Raw genomic sequence first — 12,785 nt, forward strand, 5'->3', positions numbered from 1 at the left:
TATTATCCAGTGTTATCACACCATTTTATGTGCCCTCTCATCTTCATACTTGTATTGTCAACAGCATAGATATCATGTGTGTTAGCAGCACAGTCCAGAGATCCACATGATAGCATTCAGAAAAAAAGAAAAGAAAGGAAATCAAAAACGAAAAGAAGATGGAAAGAAAGGGAAAGAACGCTAGGTGGGGGAAGAGGGATCCTGATTTACATGCAAAAATTTCACAGAGAACTATGAAATATCAACTTAATAGTAGTTTAATGTCCTACTACGTTAAGGAGGTCACTTTGTTCCTTCAGTGTTAGTCTTCTAATACTGAAGAGTTGTTTTCTTAGATCTGGAGCCAGAAAAAAAAAATGTGTATCCTGTTCTGTGTATAATTATTTCATAAGCTTCTGAGAGTAGTCTTACTGATATTTGGAGAGCAATGCAAATTATTCTTACTCTTATTTTCTTCCTCTAGATCCATCTGTAATCTCATTTGCTTTTTGGGTTTGTTGGTTTGTTTGTTTTCTTTCTTACATTTCCCTTTCCTGGTATGTCCTCTCATACTCTTGATGTGCAGGAATCACACCTCTGACTATAGACTATGATAATTTTTTAGAGCTCCAAAACTTCCCTGCAAAACTGGATTCTGACTTGCTTGATAGTTTCAAGAACACTAGAAAACAACTTTGGGGAAAATCAAAGTACCACTAATGATTAGCTGCTGTTTGCCCAAAACATGGGGTTTGCTATTAACAGTTGGGCCAACCTAGGCAGCTAAAATATCTAGAATGAACAGCAATTTATTTGCTTTTCCCTGTAGAAATTATACATCTTAATGCTGGGAAGATGGCCACCTAAGAACAGCTCAGGACTTCAGCTCCCAGTGAAAGTGCAGACGGTGAGTGGACGCCGCATTTCCAGACGAACTCTTATTGCCCACAGACCAGGAGATACCCAGGCAGAGGGGTCGCCAGCATCGCAGTCCCAGCCGGTGCGGCTGTTTTGGCCCCCGCGGGGCTGATTCCGCCTGCGCGGCTGCTGTGACTACTCCCTGTTGCTGCGGTTCTCTGTACAAAAGCCACTGGTCTGGGAGCCCTCTTAGCTGGCGAGCAGAGCCCTGAGATGGCAGAATAGCCCATTCATCTGAAATAGCGAGCCAGGCCAGGAGATTCCTAGGCAAAAAAACCGCCAGGAGCCGGCGCCACAGTTCGAGCTGACTCCGTGAGTCGCAGCACGGGAGATCCCGGCGCCTTTTCAACAAGCGACCAGAACGCGGGGTCGTTCAACTTAAAAGAAAAGACTCTTGAGTCAGGGAGCCAGGTGATCAGGCTCGGTTGGTCCCACCCCTCCACCCCCAACAACAACGAAAACAAAAACAGTAATTGGAAACCCTCTGGGTTGAGCCCTTCAAACCAAGCACAGCTGAACCGGGACGGTCCGGCTCCGTGGGGGAGGGGTTTCCGCCATTACTGAGACTCTCCACCGCTACGGAGGCAGGCTGCCGTTGCCGAGGCAACCTGCCACAACAGAGAGAGTCCACCATAACAGAGGCGGGGCCACCATTGCCCTTATAAAAAGGACTACAGGGAAGAGCTCAGGGCAGCTGGGCGGAGCCCACAGCAGCTCAGCAAAGCCCCTGTGGGCAGGCAGTGGCTAGGCGTGCTGCTAGTTGGGCGGGTCAGACCTGAAAGAAAAATCAAAAAAGGCAGTAGTGCAACGGAAACTCATAAAGCTCCAACTCCCTGGGACAGAGACAGACAACAGGTGGATAAACCCACAAAAATGGGAAGAAACCAGCGCAAAAAGGATGAAAACTCCCGAAACCAGAACACCTCTCCTCCTAAAAGGGATCACAACTCCTCACCAGCAAGGGAACCAGACCTGATGGAGAAGGAGGGTGATGAAATGACAGAATCAGACTTCAGAAGGTGGGTAGTAAGAAACTACAGTGAGGCCGGGCGCGGTGGCTCAAGCCTGTAATCCCAGTACTTTGGGAGGCTGAGGCGAGTGGATCACGAGGTCAAGAGATCGAGACCATCCTGGTCAACATGGTGAAACCCCGTCTCTACTAAAAATACAAAAATTAGCTGGGCATGGTGGCGCGTGCCTGTAATCCCAGCTACTCAGGAGGCTGAGGCAGGAGAATTGCCTGAACCCAGGAGGCGGAGGTTGCGGTGAGCCGAGATCGCGCCATTGCACTCCAGCCTGGGTAACAAGAGCGAAACTCTTGTCTCAAAAAAAAAAAAAGAAAAAGAAAAAAGAAACTACAGTGAGCTAAAAGAACATGTTCTAACTGAACGCAAAGAAAATAGGAACCTTGAAAAAAGATTGGATGAACTGCTGACGAGAATGGACAGCATAGAGAGGAGTATAAGTGAATTGATGGAGCTGAAAAACGCAACACGAGAACTTCGTGAAGCATGCACAAGCTTCAACAGCTGAATTGACCAAGCAGAAGAAAGGATATCAGAGGTCGAAGATCAACTCAATGAAATAAAAAGAGAAAGCAAGAACAGAGAAAAAAGCACAAAAAGGAGTGAACAAAATCTTCAAGAAATGTGGGACTATATGAAAAGACCTAATCTATGTCTGATAGGTGTACCTGAATGTGATGAAGAGAATGAATCCAAGCTGGAAAATACTCTTCAGGATATTATCCAGGAAAACTTCCCCAACCTAGCAAGGCAGACCAATATTCAAATCCAGGAAATACAGAGAACACCACAAAGATATTCCTCAAGAAGAGCAACCCCAAGGCACATAATCGTCAGATTCACCAGGGTTGAAATGAAAGAGAAAATGCTAAGGGCAGCCAGAGAGAAAGGTCGGGTTACCCACAAAGGGAAGCCCATTAGACTCACAGCAGATCTCTCAGCAGAAACCCTACAAGCCAGAAGAGATTGGGGGCCAATATTCAACATCCTCAAAGAAAAGAACTTTCAACCCAGAATCTCCTATCCAGCCAAACTAAGCTTCATAAATGAAGGAAAAATAAAATCCTTTGTGAACAAGCAAGCACTCAGAGATTTCATCACCACCAAACCTGCTCTACAAGAACTCCTGAAAGAGGCTCTACACGTATAAAGGAACAACCAGTACCAGCCACTCCAAAAACACACCAAATGGTAAAAGAGCATCAACACAATCAAGAATCTGCATCAGCTAACCAACAAAACAGCCAGGTAGCATCAAAATGACAGTATCAAATTCACACATAACAATACTATCCCTAAATGTCAATGGACTAAATGCCCCAATCAAAAGACACAGACTGGCAAATTGGATAAAAAGCCAAAAACCCATCAGTGTGCTGTATCCAGGAAACCCATCTTACATGCAAGGATACACAAAGGCTCAAAATAAAGGGATGGAGGAAGATCTACCAAGCAAATGGAGAGCAAAAAAAGGCAGGAGTTGCAATTCTCATCTCTGATAAAATAGACTTTAAAGCAACAAAGATCAAAAGAGACAAAGAAGGACATTACATAATGGTAAAAGGATCACTGCAACAAGAAGAGCTAACAATCCTAAATATATACGCATCCAATACAGGAGCACCCAGATACATAAGGCAAGTTCTTAATGACTTACAAAGAGACTTAGACTCCCACACAATAATAGTGGGAGACTTTAACACCCCATTGTCAATATTAGACAGATGAACCAGAGAGAAAATCAACAAGGATATCCAGGACCTGAATACAGACCTGGAACAAGCAAACCTAATAGACATTTACAGAACTCTCCACCCCAAAACCACAGAATATACATTCTTCTCAGCACCACATCACACCTACTCTAAAATTGACCACATAATTGGCAATAAATCACTCCTCAGCAAATGCAAAAGAACAGAAATCATAACAAACAGTCTATCAGACCACAGTGCAATCGAGTTAGAACTCAGAATGCAGAAACTAACTCAGAACCACACAGCTTCATGGAAACTGAACAACTTGCTCTTGAATGTTGACTGGATGAACAAGGAAATGAAGGCAGAAATAATGATGTTCTTCAAAACCAATGAGAACGAAGACACAACATACCGGAATCTCTGGGACATATTTAAAGCAGTCTCTAGAGGAAAATATATAGCAATGAGTGCCCACATGAGAAGAAAGGAGAGATCTAAAATTGACACCCTATCATCAAAATTGAAAGAGCTAGAGGAGCAAGATCAAAAAAACTTAAAACCTAGCAGAAGACAGGAAATAACTAAGATCAGAGCAGAACTGAAGGAAATAGAGACACAAAAAACTCTTCAAAAAATCAATAAATCCAGGAGCTGGTTTTTTGAAAAGATCAACAAAATAGACAGACCACTAGCCAGATTAATAAAAAAGAAAAGAGAGAATAACCAAATTGATGCAATAAAAAACGATAAAGGGGATATCACCACAGATTCCACAGAAATCCAAACCATCATCAGAGATTATTACAAACAACTCTATGCACATAAACTAGTAAACCTGGAAGAAATGGATAAATTCCTGGACACCTGCATCCTCCCAAGCCTAAACCTGGAAGAAGCAGAAACCCTGAATAGACCAATAACATGGTCTGAAGTCGAGGCAGCAATAAAGAACCTACCACCCAAAAAAAGCCCAGGTCCAGATGGGTTCACAGCTGAATTCTACCAGACATACAAAGAGGAGCTGATACCATTCCTTCTGAAACTATTCCAGACAATCCAAAAAGAGGGAATCCTTCCCAAATCATTTTACGAGACAAACATCATCCTGATACCAAAACCCAGCAGAGACTCAACAAGAAAAGAAAATTTCAGGCCAATATCCATGATGAACATAGACACAAAAATCTTCAATAAAATACTGGCAAACCGATTGCAACAGCATATCAAAAAGCTCATCCACCATGATCAAGTAGGATTCATCCCGGGGATGCAAGGCTGGTTCAACATTGCAAGTCCATAAACGTAATTCACCACATAAACAGAACCAAAGACAAAAACCACATGATTATCTCAATTGATGCAGAGAAGACTTTCGACAAAATTCAACAACACTTTATGCTAAAAACCCTCAATAAACTAGGTATTGACGGAACGTATCTCAAAACAATGAAAGCTATTTACGACAAACCAACAGCCAATATCATACTGAATGGGCAAAAACTGGAAGCATTCCCTTTGAAATCTGGCACTAGACAAGGATGCCCTCTCTCACCACTCCTATTCAATATAGTACTGGAAGTTCTAGCCAGAGCAATCAGGCAAGAAAAAGAAATAAAGGGTATCCAAATTGGAAAGGAGGAAATCAAATTGTCTCTATTTGCAGAGGACATGATTGTATATCTGGAAGACCCCATCATCTCAGCCCAAAATCTCCTGAAACTGATAAACAACTTCAGCAAAGTCTCAGGATACAAAATCAATGTGCAAAAATCACAAGCATTCCTATACACCAGTAATAGACTTCAAGAGAGCCAAATCAAGAACGAACTGCCATTCACAATTGCTACAAAGAGAATAAAGTACATAGGAATACAACTAACAAGGAACGTAAAGGACCTCTTCAAGGAGAACTACAAGCCATTGCTCAACGAAATAAGAGAGGATACAAACAGATGGAGAAACATTCCATGTTCATGGTTAGGAAGAATCAACATCGTGAAAATGGCCATACTGCCCAAAGTAATTTATAGATTCAACGCTATTCCCATCAAGCTACCAATGACCTTCTTCACAGAACTGGAAAAAAAACACCTTAAACTTCATATGGAACCAAAAGAGAGCCCGCATAGCCAAGTCAATTCTAAGCCAAAAAAACAAAGCAGGAGGCATCACACTACCGGACTTCAAACTATACTACAAGGCTACAGTAATCAAAACAGCGTGGTACTGGTACCAAAACAGAGATATAGACCAATGGAACAGAACAGAGGCCTCAGAGGAAATACAGCATACCCACAACCATCTGATCTTCGACAAACCTGACAAAAACAAGCAATGGGGAAAGGACTCCCTGTTTAATAAATGGTGTTGGGAAAACTGGCTAGCCATGTGCAGAAAGCAGAAACAGGACCCCTTCCTGACACCTTACACCAAAATTAACTCCAGATGGATTAAAGACTTAAACATCAGACCTAATACCATAAAAACCTTAGAAGAAAATCTAGGCAAAACCATTCAGGACATAGGTGTAGGCAAGGACTTCATGACCAAAACGCCAAAAGCAATGGCAACAAAAGCCAAAATAGACAAATGGGACCTAATCAAACTCCGCAGCTTCTGCACGGCAAAAGAAACAGTCAGTAGAGTGAATCGGCAACCAAAAGAATGGGAAAAAAATTTTGCAGTCTACCCATCTGACAAGGGGCTGATATCCAGAATTTACAAAGAACTAAAGCAGATCTACAAGAAAAAAACAAACAAGCCCATTCAAAAATGGGTGAAGGATATGAACAGATACTTTACAAAAGAAGACATACAGGAGGCCAACAAACATATGAAAAAATGCTCATCATCACTGGTCATCAGAGAAATGCAAATCAAAACCACATTGAGATACCATCTCACACCAGTTAGAATGGCGATCATTAAAAAATCGGGAAACAACAGATGCTGGAGAGGATGTGGAGAAATAGGAACACTTTTACACTGTTGGTGGGAATGTAAATTAATTCAACCATTGTGGAAGACAGTGTGGCGATTCCTCAAGGACCTAAAAATAGAAATCCCATTTGACCCAGCAATCCCATTACTGGGTATATATCCAAAGGATTATAAATCATTCTACTACAAGGACACGTGCACACGAATGTTCATTGCAGCACTGTTTACAATAGCAAAGACCTGGAACCAACCCAAATGCCCAATGATGATAGACTGGATAGGGAAAATGTGGTACATATACACCATGGAATATTACGCAGCCATCAAAAACGATGAGTTCACGTCCTTTGTAGGGACATGGATGAACCGGAAACCATCATTCTCAGCAAACTGACACAAGAGCAGAAAATCAAACACCGTATATTCTCACTCATAGGTGGGTGTTGAACAATGAGAACACATGGACACAGGGAGGGGAGCACTACACACTGGGGTCCGTTGGGGGGAAATGGGGGAGGGGCGGGTGGGTGGGGAGGTGGGAAGAGATAGCATGGGGAGAAATGACAGATACAGGTGAGGGGACGGGAGGCAGCAAACCACACTGCCATGTGTGTACCTATGCAACAATCTTGCATGTTCATCACATGTACCCCAAAACCTAAAATGCAATTAAAAAAAAAAGAAATTATACATCTTAATTTTATAAACTCAATTACTGCAAGAGGCTAGAAGGGAAAAGAGGAAGCAAATGCAAGACACATTTCTTATAGGCATCCAAAAACCTGCCAAAACTTTACATTTTCCTGCCACTTTCAGCTCAAATCCTTTATTTCAGTATTTTTACCTACATTGTTTCTTTTGAAAGAATTAGGAATTAAGTATTTGAGTGATTATTTATATAAAGTTTGTCTTCCTCCATCAGACTGTACACTCCACAAAAGCCAATGCCTTGTCTGTTTTGCTCACCTGTGTATGGTAGATGCTCAATCCATTCGTGTTATTGAATAGACTGGATGGGAGATTCGGTTGTGCAATTAAATCAATTGGATGGGAAGAACAGTTTGATATGACACTTTTCTCTATGCAAAATGATGCCATAAGAACAATTGTTATAGGCCGGGCGCAGTGGCTCAAGCCTGTAATCCCAGTACTTTGGGAGGCCGAGGCGGGTGGATCACGAGGTCAAGAGATCGAGACCATCCTGGTCAATATGGTGAAACCCTGTCTCTACTAAAAATACAAAAAAAAAGTAGCTGGGCATGGTGGTGCGTGCCTGTAATCCGAGCTACTCAGGAGGTTGAAGCAGGAGAATTGCCTGAACCCAGGAGGCAGAGGTTGTGGTGAGCCGAGATCGCGCCATTGCACTCCAGCCTGGGTAACAAGAGCAAAACTCCGTCTCAAAAAAAAAAAAAAAACAGAACAATTGTTATCTTTTTTTCATTCATCTTGATTCCTTTATTCATCCTAGAGCTATGTGGTGCCTGAACAAAGACTATTAAGACATAGTCCCTGGCCCTTAGTGACTTACAGTCTATAGAGACAGACAGACATAAACCAGTAAATAGTAATATAATGAGAGATAAGAAATAATAAATATCAAGTCAAGGGAGAGAGAAAAATAGCAATCCAATTGTCTCTTGTTGAAATCAGAGTTGTATCTCAGGCAGGCAACCAACCATCTGAGGTAGAAAAAAATAAAGGATTTAGAACTGAATTTTTGTTTTGTTTTGCTTTGTAATGCAGCCATCAAAAATGAAGCCAAACTAAAATGGGAGCTTGTCCACCTAACCCTATTCAGGTCTTGGTTTAAATATCACTCCTTCAGAGAAATCTCCTCTGATCCCTTGCTGCACACACTCACTGGGTTAGGTCTCCTCCGTGCCCTTTCGCTGGACTGAGAAGTCCAAAGAACATGTTTGTCTAGTCCACTGACTACTATATCTCCAGTGACTAGAACTATCTCTCGCACATAGTAGGTGCTCAATAAATGTTAAATGAATAAAGTCTCCTTTGCAATTATTTCTTTTCTCTTTTCAAACCAATTTGTCTCACTTTTCCACTCTACAAACAGAAAAAAAAAAATCTTCTCCTCTCCAAATAATGTTCTTTGCCTTTTCCCCTTCAAGATGATTATTTTTCTAATATTTCAAAACATTACCATTCAATAACTGGAAGTAAACTACATTTTGTATATCTACATCCAGGAGGGAATTGGACCTGAAGAGATACCTGAGGCTTCTTCCTCCACCGCTGCCGAGCATCCTCAAAGACTAGGCCTGTTTGTAGATTTCCAGTTTGCCTATGAGGTTTCTCCACGCTTCATATGCACAGTTTCCACAAGACATGGCCTGAAGAAGGGAGACTTTGTTTTCGATAGTAAAGTGTTCTCAAGGGAACAATGAAAAGTCAGCATTTACTGTCTATGCCCGAAATTAATTCTACCCTCTGCTTTCAGCAAATCGAGAAGAAGAAGCACAAAATCCCAGTTTAAGGCTTGATGTGCTTCAGATATTTAGAAACAAAAATTTCAGAAGGACCATAAAAAGCCTCCAGTCCTAAAGCACCAAGTTCTGAGGTCAATGGATCCTGTGTTTGGTGCTTCCCCAGGCCGTCTGGCGGCCAGAGAGAGAGATATTTTAAGTCATGGCAAGATATGTGGCAACCTCAAAAACCACACCCTTTGCATGTCAGCCTCCTCTACCAACATGGGGTAAGTCTGACATGGAGCAAGAAATAAACACCGTGCCATGAGGATATCAGCCTCACTGAAATGCTGTTGACTTAAAAATATATATATGCAATTTGTACAAGTTCCTTATTCTTTTATTTGCTAAATGTTCTGCTGAAAACTGGAAAACTCAGTCAAATTTGGACATTTCCAGATGTCCAGATGTGTCCTAGATACAGCCTAGATGTTAAGAAGAAACTTGAATTGATTTAAATATGCAGTATTTTTTTCACTGTAGAAATATCTCTTCTGAATTATACACAGTTTTTCATATGACCTGGTAGGAAACAAGAAAATATAGTTACTGAGGAGAGATATGGTTGATGCTCAAAAATATTGGCTAAAAGTAGACATAGGATTAGAAAAAGAAAAGTTTCAAACTTTCTTTTAATAGTGTCCTTTTCTCACACACACATATACACATTAAAATGATTACTAAAAGAAAATATGGGGACTTTTTACAAGCTGTAAAATACATACTTGCTGTTTTCATTGTAACAGATGTTATATCATTATGTACCAATTGTAACAACTGACATAACTGATATCTCCTGGAATTTCCTGGTGGTTCTTATTTCATCTAGAAATAAGGATTTCTTTTGCGGTTTGTTTTTTTGTTTGTTTGTTTGTGATGGAGTCTTGCTCTGTCACCAGGCTTGATGGAGTGCAGTGGTGCAATCTCGGCTCACTGCAACCTCCACCTCCCAGGTTCAAGCAATTGTCCTGCCTCAGCCTCCAGAGTATCTGGGACTACAGGTGCATGCCACCACACCCAGCTAATTTCTGTATTTTGAGTAGAAACAGGGTTTCACCATGTTGGCCAGGGTGGTCTCAATCTCTTGACCTCGTGATCTGCCCACCTCGTCCTCCCAAAGTGCTGAAATTACAGGCATGAGCCACCGTTCTCTGTTTGTTTGTTTGTTTGTTTGTTTGTTTTAAGTAAAATAATGCACCGTTGGAAGAGGAGTACCACCTTCTGAGATCCTATGTTGATGGCAGCAGACAGAGCATCTCTGGATGACCTGGTTCTAGAACCAGTCCTGCCACATATTATTCACCAGAAAAATAGACCAAAGTTCTCACCATTAAAAAAAGATAAATATGTGAGGTAATTTATATGTCAATTATCTGCTTTAGCCATTCCACAATGTATGCATACATCAAAACATCATGTTCTACACCACCAATATATACAATTTTATTTGTCAATTAATTGATTTTTTTTTTTTTTTTTTTTTTTTGAGACCGAGTCTGACTCCATCAACCAGGCTGAAGTACAGTGGCACAGTCCTGGCTCACTGCAACATCTGCCTTCTGGGTTCAAGTGATTCTCCTGCCACAGTCTGCTGAGTAGCTGGGATTACAAGTGCCCACCACCACTCCTGGCTAATTTTTGTATTTTAGTAGAGACAGGGTTTCCCCATGTTGGCCAGGATGCTCTTGATCTTCTGGCTTCATGATCTGCCTGCCTCGGCCTCCCAAAGTCCTAGGATTACAGGCATGAGCTACCACACCCAGCCTGTATTATTAATAAAATTCATTTAAATCTTCAAAAAATTGAAACAATTTTATTTTCATGTTTTGTTTTTTTTTGATGGAGTCTTACTCTGTCACCAGGCTGGAGTGCAGTGGCACCATCTCAGCATGATCCACCTGCCTCACCCTCCCAAAGAGCTGGGGTTACAGGTGTGAGCCACAGTGCCCAGCGGATTTGTGCACTTTTCTATATGTATATATAATATTAAATTTTTGTTTAAATAATAATTGGAGGTATTAAAAATAAGATGGAACTGAAATTCTAGAGAGCAACAACATGGAATACCAGATAGGGATGTCAGAGCTCAATTATTCCATAGTGGTTACATTGTTCTGAGACAGACTAGAAACATTTATTAATGTTAGTTAAATAGGCATGTTAAAATTTGTAAGGTAACAAATAAAGAATAAGAAAAAAATGTAAATTTTTACAACAAAGAAAAGATACATTTATTTTTTAAAAGTGATGCTAAAAATGTAAAAGCAAAGCACAAAGAAAAAACATAAAATTTCTTTCAAATGATTATATAAATATACCCAAATAAATCAGTAATCACAATAAATATAAACAAGTTAAACTCACCAATTTAAGAAACAGTTATTCTCAGATTGGAATAAAAACAAGACAAAATGCAGCTATAGATGTCTTACAAGAAACACACCTAAACATGGCAACACATATATAAAGTAAAGGGATAAAGCTGTTGTATTAGTCAGGGTTCTCTAGAGGGACAGAACTAATGGAACAGATACATATCTAAATGGGAGTTTATTTATTAACTCACACAATCAAGTTCCCCACAATAGGCTGTCTGCAGGCTGAGGAGCAAGGAGAGCCAGTCCGAGATCCAAAACTGAAGAACTTGGGAGTCTGATGTTCAAGGGCAGGAAGTATCCAGCACAGGAAAAAGATGGCCAGTTTCTCTTTCCACATTTCTCTGCCTGTTTTATATTCTAGCTGAGCTGGCAGCTGATTAGATTGTTCCTAGCCAGATTAAGGGTAGGTCTGCCTTCCCCAGCCCACTGACTCACATGTTAACCTCCTTTGGCAATACCCTCCCAGACACATGCAGGAGCAACACTTTGTATCCTTCAGTCTAACCAAGTTGACACTCAGTGTTAACCATCACAGCTGTCTAGTCAGATGTTGGATGATCTAGGGTTGAGGAGTTGGTGGGTGAGTGCAATGGAGGGACAAAGTGTCAGAAAAGTAGAATAAAATGGTGAGAGGGTGGTCAAATGTCAGGGACCAGCCCTGACATAGACTGTTGGGGTTGCAAGGGATGGCAGAGACAAAGAAATGAGAAAAGACAAGTTAAGAGTGCATAAAGTGGGGACCAGGGGACCAACACGAGTTTGGAGGCTGCAAAGGCCCCAAGCTCTGGAGACCCACACCATTTATTGATGTACAACACAAAGCAGGAATGTGGTAGGGGTGTAGGGGGAGATAGCTAGGGTGGTGTGGCATTTCCTTTGAGGGATATAGAACAAATTCTATTCTACATTTAATCATTAAACAAGCTAGAGGGGTCATAAATAGGAGCCAGCAAGTCTGGTCACATTCTTGTGCTTCCAGGAGGCGTTCCTCCCTTGAGCATGGAGCATGATGTTCTAGAAGGTTTTTCTTTCTGCGCCAGATAAGCAGGTCATGCCATGACCTTCCAGCAGTCAAAGCGGTAGGTTACAAGTCTAGGGTGGCTTGTAAGGAAATGATACCAGAAAACTGCTGATGGGGGAAACAGAACAGTTGAGGAAGTGGGACAGTCAAGTAAATGACAATCTAGTGGGTTCCAAAGCAGATGTGCTAACAGAGCAAAGGAGTAAGTTTGGGTCCCGTCAAATTTAAATATAGATCTAAAAAGGCAATTCGATCTCTTCTGTATCTTGCCCAACTTCCTCATTATAAACAATCTATAGGGTTCTGCAAGATGTAAAGAAGAGAATCCACAGCAATGTCCT

The 12,785-nt window shown here is 41.3% G+C and overlaps 1 protein-coding gene across 1 annotated transcript in view; it reads right to left on the reverse strand.

The window, feature by feature from the left end:
• CD28 (CD28 molecule) overlaps window positions 1-10,900 on the reverse strand; it is an 80,899-nt gene extending 69,999 nt beyond the window's left edge. The window contains exon 1 of the mRNA XM_074399205.1: window positions 8,792-10,900. The gene's annotated coding sequence lies outside the window, so the exon portion shown is untranslated. The remainder of the gene's footprint in view (window positions 1-8,791) is intronic.
• Window positions 10,901-12,785: the final 1,885 nt, after the last annotated feature.

Source organism: Saimiri boliviensis, chromosome 5, assembly GCF_048565385.1.
Source record: "Saimiri boliviensis isolate mSaiBol1 chromosome 5, mSaiBol1.pri, whole genome shotgun sequence".
NCBI lineage: Eukaryota > Metazoa > Chordata > Mammalia > Primates > Cebidae > Saimiri > Saimiri boliviensis.